The sequence below is a fragment of the Falco naumanni genome, chromosome 9, assembly GCF_017639655.2.
Source record: "Falco naumanni isolate bFalNau1 chromosome 9, bFalNau1.pat, whole genome shotgun sequence".
Taxonomy (NCBI): domain Eukaryota; kingdom Metazoa; phylum Chordata; class Aves; order Falconiformes; family Falconidae; genus Falco; species Falco naumanni.
This window is the reverse complement of record NC_054062.1, coordinates 11,225,665-11,235,618: the sequence shown is the minus strand read 5'-3', so window position 1 is coordinate 11,235,618 and position 9,954 is coordinate 11,225,665.

Sequence of the window (9,954 nt, the reverse complement as noted above, 5' to 3'; positions counted from 1 at the left end):
CATTAGTGGAGCTGTACAGCATTTATCTTGATGAAGTAATCTTTCCCTTCCTCCGTTAAATTGCAAGGCATTTCAAATGCCGTCTGTGATGGGAGATTTGCCTCCAATAACAGATGTGGAATATTGCTCACTGGACACCACACGCACCACTGCGGAACACCCTTGTGTTACCTTTGCTTAAGCAACTTGCTTAAGTATTATTAAAACATCCTTAGATGATTTAATACCAGTTTAATTCCCTATCCTATAATTGATTACATACGTTTTGCAGTTACAAAGGGTCATGGATTCATATGCTCTGCCTGACAGTGCTAATTATTGAAAAGATTTTATATATTTAACTGAACTAAAATACAATATTTTATGTAACAGTATTGCCCAAGTGGTTGGAACCAATAATACCAATAGCATGCTAAAAAGGTATGGCATGACCTTCAGTTCACAAGCTATCTCTGATTATCTTCTTAATGGATATACAAACACAAGAAGACATCCAACCCTTGCTACCAAAACACAAGGAGAGTAACTGAATGTAAACATAAAGCTGCTAACGTACACACTGACACATGAATGGCATTTACATTGTTCAGAATAAAATCCAGGATAGTCTTGAATAATGAGCAAAAAAAACCCCAACGCTATAGCAAAATAATCTGTAGAATCAAACACAGACTCATTTGAAATGAGAGTTTTTTTCATTAAAAAAAATGGCGCAGCTAATAATAAAGTCTTTTAACCTGTATTTTGTTATAGGTGACAGGTGAACAAATCACAGGTCTTGAGTTTCTCTACCCTGCCTCTCTTGGTAACGTCATCTCCAGTACCATCTGCTACCTACCAGACAAACAGACCAACCACATAATGAGGTACCAGCTTCCACCCAGCTACCGTGACTAAATCAGAACAAAAGATTCAACGCCTCCTTCAACAAAGGAACACAAGTCTAAGCTGTCTTTGCTAATTGCTGGGTTTCAGGTTGTCTGTTACAGATTTTAAGTGAGCTACAAACTTCCATCAAATACTTATAGCTGTTGGATAAAGGTACTAAGAATAAAACATAAATGGAAGCAAAAGGTAAGAAAGAAGAGAAGAAAGCTTAGAAAATAAGTAACTACTTACGGTAATTTAAAGGCTATGGAATAATATAAACATGAAAGACCAGGGGGCAGAGTGATTGATATCTCATATGTTTTCAATGCCCCTACGGTTATTAGACTGCAATATATGGGAACATACAATAAACTATGAATTAAAATGTAATTGTAGCTTCAGGCATCTTCTTCATTGTCTGCTGTGGTGTTATGTCTTCATGCACCGTGATTGACAAGGTGTAATTAATCATCTTACTCAGTTGTAAATATGGGCACCCTTCACAGTAGGCATCAGGAAGTGTGTACCAGCAAAGGAAGCAATAGTTGACGCTGATATACCATTAAATCAAAATCAGAACGCTTATATGTTCAGAAATGTGTGTTTGGTGTGACGCTGTTATCGTTTATTTCTAAAATACTGTACCAACAGATTTACTTGATTTGCAAGTTAACTACAACATTAACTGATTTTATTTATTTTGTCTCTTCTTCATTTTTATAGGCAATGATGTTGTTCTCCTAAAATGTGAGACAGTTTGCTTCTTGTCAGCAAGTGGAGCTCAGCTCTTCATCTCCCTGAGTTGCCGGAGACAGATTAGCATGCTTCAAATTCAGTTGCTCTATGGACTGACTTGAAACGATTGAGGGAAATTATTACTCCATTCATATTTCACTTTTTGCACTGCTTATATACTGAGTTAGACACTTCAGGTAATTTTAAAGTGAAAGAGAATAATGAAATAACTGTATTAAGAAACACTATTCCATTTTAAAATAGGATATTTCTTGTCACAAATGCTGTCCCCTAACTGTGAATGAATACATTTTTTAGGATTTTTTCAGTATTCCAGGGCAAGAAACATTTTATATCTGTTTCTTTTTCTAAATGATTACTATCCATATCCAGTTAGTGCAAAAATGGTGTATGAGTCATGGGAAATTTAAGTGGTTTGTCTCAGGAAAATTTGGTGGTATGCATTTTTTGACGCACATGGAGCTGCTGAATGAATAATTGGCAACCTATTTAATGTCCTTTGCTTTAAAGCTGTCTAGTACGTTTGCCGTTTAAAAAAATGTCTTTCAAAGCTGTTACATATGTAACAAAAAGAGGTTGCTATCACCATTCTGACATGAACAAAGCCATACAGTGTGCTGCCTGAGGTACTTCTACCATGGTATTAATTACAAACACAATAATAAATGAAAATTTGCAAAGTTCTCAAATTCCATTTCTTTGCAATACCAGCTGATGAATGTTTTACAAAAGCATGCAGTAAAAACATCAGTCTAGGAATTGGCTATTAAATACTACCTAAGCCAAGCATTTTGGGGAGAGTATGGGATCTGTTGGGTCTGTAATTTCACCGTTTACCCCGATGGTGTAAGATCTCTAGCTGTCTCAGAAGCAAACCGAGCTTAAAACAGTAGCGCACTTTCAAGAAGATGATTGACTAAGAATGTGTTTTATTTTGATTTGAAAACCTGTCAATCATAGATAGAAAAGACCAAATAATATTATTATATAATATCAACTAATTGTATTTGTCTGGTAAACCAGGAATATGCAGGAAAGATAAATAATACAGTTTTAAAGGAAATTATTCAGAATGTTTTGCCCAGATGTGCTGAAATAGTCACTGGTACAAGCAATAGACTTCAGATAAAAATACAAGCATGTATGTATAGATGTGAGAAAGAAACAAGATGCCCACAATCTTACATATTTCAGTTTATATGGCCACAGCTATTTAAACAATTCCAAAACTGCCTCTACGGGTGTCAAAGAGGGAGGGAAATCTTCAACCACATGATCTTCTCTCCAGAGTCCTGTTAAATCCACTGAACTTAAAACAGAACAAGAAGTGTGAAATATGGGTTTGAACATGTTATGTCAGAAATGTAAAGGTTGGAAGCCTTTTTAGTAACCGATATTAATATTGTATTAAATGTTATGAAAAGGTAGGTGTTGGAGAGAAGGGCTGGGCTCATGTGCAATTTTGTCAAGGTTTTTATCTGTGATTATGATTCCAGATGTATCTATTCCCTGAGGAGAAAAATGAAGTAAAGTTGGCATGTGACATGTGTTTTAAGGTGTTTGGCACAGTTTCCCAAAGTGATGACAAAATGTTCATTTTTATTACAATGAAATGGTAAAGAAAATATGATTCTGAAGGTCAGTAGCTGTATATTTAAGATAGCTTTGGAGATTTATTTTGGGGAACATAGATTTTTGGTGGGTGTTTAGATCTGATTGCCTGACTTGAGTATCTACCATAGTAAATAATTCAAGTAGAATAATTTTTACAAAATATGAAGTGGCAATAACTAGAAAATCAGTAAATTTCATGCACAGAATATGGCAAAGATTGCAAAAACATGTATTTGCATCTAGTAGTGTAGCTGCTTCTTAGTGGTTTTTTACATCTATTTACTATGCACTAATCTTTTTGCTCTACAGTTAAAGTTCAAGTAAGTGTAATAAGATTCTTTGCAGGAATACTTTTTTAGTTTAAACGGACAGATTTTTTTTTTTTTAAACAAAGTGGGGAAGGTATTTTTTTGGCAAAAACTATTTTGTCTAAATGCACATTAAGAGTTTAGATAAGAAAGTCGCCTATGGCTACCCAGCTCCCTTCTCTCTTCCTTCCAACCCCTTTCTGTGTAATAGTATCAGTAATTCCATGCTGACAGCAGGGCACCCAGGGCTACATTACCAGGCAAACACTCACTCATAAACATTTTACAAGTTCAACATCAACCAATCCTGGAGGTTTGGGAGGCTGCCCTGATTGGGTATATCATGGATTTGGTAAACACGGCTACATAACAAAAATAAGGTTTGTAGAGAAAGAGTCCAATAGCATTGCTTTCTTTGAATTATCAGAGACTAAGAATATGATTAATTCCATATTTTATGAGTAAACTTCCACAGCTCTGTATCCATCTGCAAATATTCAATGTGATGTGCTCAATACATTCCTTTCTGTTCTACAACCACATTTCTTTGTGAATTTAACCACATCAGAAAGCACTTCAGATTTCTAACACAAATATTAGATGCATTTAATGTAAGGAAGCTTCCTTTATTGGAGGTGATTGGGAACATTTTGTATTTTATAGGTATATTTAAGAGGTTAGCAGTAGGGGGGAATCGTCTGTGGAAAATCTGTCTACAGCTGAAATTTTTAGATGCAGAAGTGTTGCTGAAATGCCTAATACATTCACATTCTTTTGTTAAGTAGCTTACAGGACTATCCTCTTAGCTACCAGATACTTCTTTTTCTTTCTTTCTTTCTTTCTTTTTTTTTTCTTTAAGTCAAACAACATTTCTTTTTTCCCCCTCTTTTTTGTTATTTTCAGGAGTATATACTTGTTTTTATTTTTTCTGTGCAATCAGAAGATTTTAATTCTCAAGGGCTTTACTTTTTCTATGTACAATTTTGTTGCTCTTTTCAGTAATCTTCTGCAACTTTATTTTATATTTAGTGCATGCATGAGAAGTATACAGCCCCTTATTTTCTAGTAAATTATTGATAATGATTTACAAGTTTTCACAGATTAATTTTCCATGGGGTAAATTTTCTCCAATATAACAGCTCCAATTAAAGAAAAGAATGGCAAAGGTTAAGGTGTTTCATAATACGGTTTAGAAATTAATTTTTGAAGTCCTTGTGTTTATATTTTACATTTAGAATCCTATTTATACTTCAGTATAAGAAAAATAATATGGAGAGTTTGAAAATTAGAAGTCTGGTATTTTCCAGATATTGAAATGTGCCTGCCTAATGAAGGCAGAAGACTTGCCCACTAGATTTATTTTAAAGCAGTGCTTTTAGATATTCATAAATTAAAATGGCAGTTTTCAATGAGATACTTAATTACAATTTTATTTGATATTTGCAAGATACCTGACCATTTAATATTTCTCCTTTATTTCTCTGAGCTGATCTAATTGTACCTCTCTATTTTGCATTTATTTCTCTTTGCAAACACTACATTATTCACTCTATCCTGTGCTTATTAAACAGTGCCACCTGCACCAAATGAAACAAAGCTTCTCCATCAATCTATCCCAGCTAAAGAACCCTGACTATATATTATAATTAATTGAAGCTCAATTGAACACTTGAGTCTGAACTAGATACAGTAACCTGAAAAAAACATAAAAAAAAATAGGATGTACTTTAAAGAAATCTTTTAAATGAAAATGTTCACTCAAAACTGAGAACCTAACCTTGTACCAAGCACTCTTCATCATCTCTGCACAGTACCTCAAGTAGCAATTAGCAGGTCCTTTAATTAATTAACTATTCCCTGTACATCACAGGGATTTTTGTGGCACTAACGTCATCCCTCATAAGTGAATACCAAATTCAGTCAATATTTTGTCACTATAAACCCTTATCTGGACTACCTGAATGCCCACCGCCTGCCTCTGAAAAATGATTTCAAAACACAGAAAGCAGGTATGGAAATCAGATGCAAACTTTACAGTACTAGCCTGGGTAATGAGAATGGGTAATGCTAGAAATGGAGCAGTAGATGCACGGAATCTTATAGTAAATATTTGCAATAGGAAGAAATCAGATAAGATACAAACTGAAATAGTCATGATGAAATCTTAGAAATATAATTAAATAAAATTATTTTATAAACAAAGCTGAACGTATTTTCAACTTTCAAAGTGCTGCAGACTTCGCTCACTGTGCTGCCTATCTTTAACACTGTCCGCTCTCAGACAAGAACAGATTAATTAAGTGGCAGGTCAGACACAATAAGGTGAAAGGGCACTGCCAACCAATCAGTGACATTTTGCCAATTTTATACTTTGCAAACTTTTTATATAAGCGTGGCTGATTATTTTCAATGTAATTCTCATTTGGAAAAAAATAATAAGTAGTTTTAAGGAAATTAACACCTGAAAATGAAACACAAAATACATATTGCTGGTTTTAAGATTTACAAAAGATGCAGTATGTAAATTTGTTTATATAAATATGTATAAGATATATGACTGTACGAGGCTATGTGTGTGTGAATGAACATATGTGTGTGTATCCATCTATCTATTTGTAGATTCAGACAGAGACATATGTTATCATTTCTTAGAAGCAAATATCTGCAGAAATAAGTCTTTGTGTTCAGTAGTTTTCTGTAATGTGTAGTAAGTTTATCTTAAAGAGATTTCTGTGTTCAGGAAAGATCTTGTGAATTTATGTAATGTACAGCATAATGAAATCAAATAAAGTATGCCTCATGATTTTGCACAATTATACATTAGCACTCTCAACATGTGTAATATTTTGAATTATGGAACAAAACTTATAGATAATTTTTAAGTAGTAGATAATACATATAGTGGACTTGCAGAAATAGATGCTGTAGAAATCTCAAGAAACAAGAAAGAATTATTATTCAAATAATTTGGGACTTTTGCCAAATGATATTATAATAAAAACCCCCAAAATAATTTAATTGGGACTAGTCATGAAGAGTAATATTTATTAAATTACCAAAAGATAGTAACTGCACCTTAGTAAGATTTTCTATTTTGTAAGAGTAACAGAAATTTCCATTTTTACCTCATGGATTCTTTTACATCACTGTTACTGCAACTTAAGTTTAAAAAATTTTGGCATGAGCAAAATGTAAGGCAAAATGCAAAGGTCAAATGATAAGCTATGATTGTAGCTCTGTTTTTGCTGTGTAAATCTGCTCTTATCAATAATTCACTATTCATGTTTTACAAAGATTCTATCTTTACATTTTTTAATTAGCACTTACACTTTTACAAAGGTAATTAAAAAATAGGAAATATTAATATCTGTACTTGGAGTCCTTATGTAATAATTTACTACACACTTTCCAATAAATTTGGCAAATGAATACTCTATTTTGATACATCAGTCTCAAACAAAGGTGGACTCTGATGCAATTTTTCACTGTTTATTTCCCTGAATCTTTTGGGATATAAAGAATCGTGAACAAATACTTAACAGTCTGATCAATAATCATTGACCGTTGTGAGCCCCTCGTACTCTAACAAGCACAGCTTGATCATGTATATTTGATCATTGCAAAATTTCAAAGCACCCTGATACAGCAGAGCAAGTCTTTCTATGGTATCTTTTTGCTGTTTCATAAAGTACACATTTCCCATGATTTAGCTTTACCATTAATGGAAACTTATTGCACCTATATTTGATGAAGCTCAAGATCATGAATTTCAGCTTTATATATCCACAGTATTTCATATCGATGGTAAAAATAAACCACTATCCTAATGTTTTAGGATAGGAAACTCTGGATGTGCCTATGGATTCAATGGACCCCAGAGTGCAAATCTAAAAAGCCCTATCGTTATAAATCTTGCATTCCTGTTAAGTGTTGGCATGCACATTACACTGAGGTGTGTTAAGTTTATTTTAGTGGAAAAATTTTTAGTAAAAACCTTTCCCTTGATATCCCTTTAATTATATGTTCACATATGTATAAAATAAAAAATATTCAAGTTCACAGCTGTGTTAGCCCTCAGCCTTATTAATATCATGTAAAGAGATAAAGATCTAAGTAAAAAATATTTACAGTGAAAAACGTCTTTGCAGAACTTTATTATTGTTTGCAATTCCACATCCAGTGTTTTTTATACAGGAATTTCAGATTATCATTAAAATATAACATCGATGCCACATTTGAATAGCTGCCTTTTCTGCTTATAATCATAATGTTTATTCTAACTTTCTGGGCTTATTGTTTTAGACAGATATCAGTTTAATTAGCTTAAGCTGTCATACTCTAATAAATACAGACGGGTTGCCTGGTTCGGGAGGAGGAAGGTGGCTGCAGATTTCAGGAGCAGAGACAGTTAATGCTTTGTACATTATCATGTAAACAGCAAAAGGACAAAAATAATTACCTGATAAACTTTCAATTTCTGACTCTTCCCTATATGCTTTCTGACCAATTTTTCTATAGAAAATCCATTCAAATTAGGCAAGTCCTCTAAGTATCTGCAGCATCTGCTGGTTCAGACACCTTCCTTTATGCAGAGTACCATTTTCATATGATAATACATGTAATATGATATAGAATGACAGAATGCATGACAGTTGCCCATAATACATAGAAAGTCACTCAAAGGACAGAAGCGACATTTGGATAATTAGCATCCATTGGGCAGTCAATCATGCGAATAGAAAAAACTGAACAAAACCCACAATGGAGTTAGAAAACAAAAGGGACCCTAGCCAGTCTCAGGATTAACTGCTCTAAAGCGATCTAAATGCTTTTGTATCTAAAGAACTGAGGCTCCCAGGGCTGCCCTGTTCCCCTCTAGATACCCAGGGAACTAATTGTGGCGATCAAAGTTAAAGCATTCTCTCTTCTTTATAGACTGCTAAATACACAGAAAAATTATTTCTCCATTCGTGTTCATTAAACTATTTTAAAGTTAAAAAAACTGATGCCATGTTCTTTTGCCAAGTGAAATGAGCTAGAGTATTGAGATTTTCCTGCTTTTATGGGAACACAACAGCCCATTTAATTTAAAGTCTGCCTTTGTTTGAATAATATTATTTTGCTGTTGTCCAGTCTGCTATCTCTTTCTTTCTGGATAACGAAGGCAATTGTCATTAAAAACTCTTGTGTGAGAAAATCCTGAAAACAGCTAGGAATAATAATGATAATAACAAAGCCCATTAACAAAATTAAGAAGGAAAGGTCTCACAATTTCTTAGTAACTGCCACTTCATAAAATAAATAGCGTATTTTTTCACTCAATATATGCAGCTCAGAATATTTCCGCTCCCCAGATTAGTTGGAAGATGAGGGCAGCCTCCTTTAAAGCTCCATCTAACAGAAGAGAGAGAGAAAGAGAAGAGATACAGAGAGAGCCCCAGGATGTGGAAAGTCATGAAAATACCTACCCTGGAGACAGTATTCCCATAGGATCCTTTTCATACAAATTCCAACTTGCCTAATGCCCTTAATGAATGAAATAAAGAGAGAATTCAGAAAGGCCCATGCTGATGGCTCCTGCTGGAAAGTGTGTGGTTTAAGGCATAGCTGCAGCAGTTCTGGGAGGGAATCGGCTCCGGTCCCCATCAGCCAAGCAGACAGGAATCACTGGGGCGAAATCTTCCCCCTCACACATTTGCAATTGACTTGAAATAACATCACGACACCTTTGGATAATTGACGCCTTCTTACCTTTCGTTGTCCTTTGTAATTAATATTTGTAGATCTAGAGGTTTCTCCCAGCCACAGATAACAGGAAGGTGGAAGGGGTGGGGAGAGAGAGAGAGTGCGTGTGTGTGTGTGTGTGTGTGTGTGTGTACGTGAGTGTGTGCGTGCGAGAGAGAGAGAGAAACAGAGAGAGAGAGAGAGAGGAAAGAGAGAAGCACAGAGAGGCTTTGGTTGTGTGTCTCTGTCTGGGGAATGGTGCGTTGGTGTATTTGTATGGATGTGTATTTGGGGCTCTGTAAACCTCTGGAGTTCTAAAGGCAAGATAGAAGTGAGAAGTGTGATGAGCTGGGTCTCCCTTGTCAGTCGTGACAGAGTTTCAGCAGCAGTGACCTTCAACCCTTTTGCTCTGTGTCAGCCTCAACTTGAGCCCCTTGCCCAGCTGCTGTGCCAGCGCCAAAATGCAGAGAAGGAAAGAGGGACAGCAGAGGTAAGGAGGCAGAGAGAGATTGAGATCAGAAGGGCTTTTCGCCCAGTCAAATGGGCCTCTGGTGACAAATCAATCACGGCCTGTTCAAACCAATGATGCTGCCAGTCTCCAGCTTGCCAAGCCCTCCACAACCTCCCCCAGCTCTTCTGGCTCTCCTGCATGACACTCAGCTGATGACTGGGGCTCCAGTCA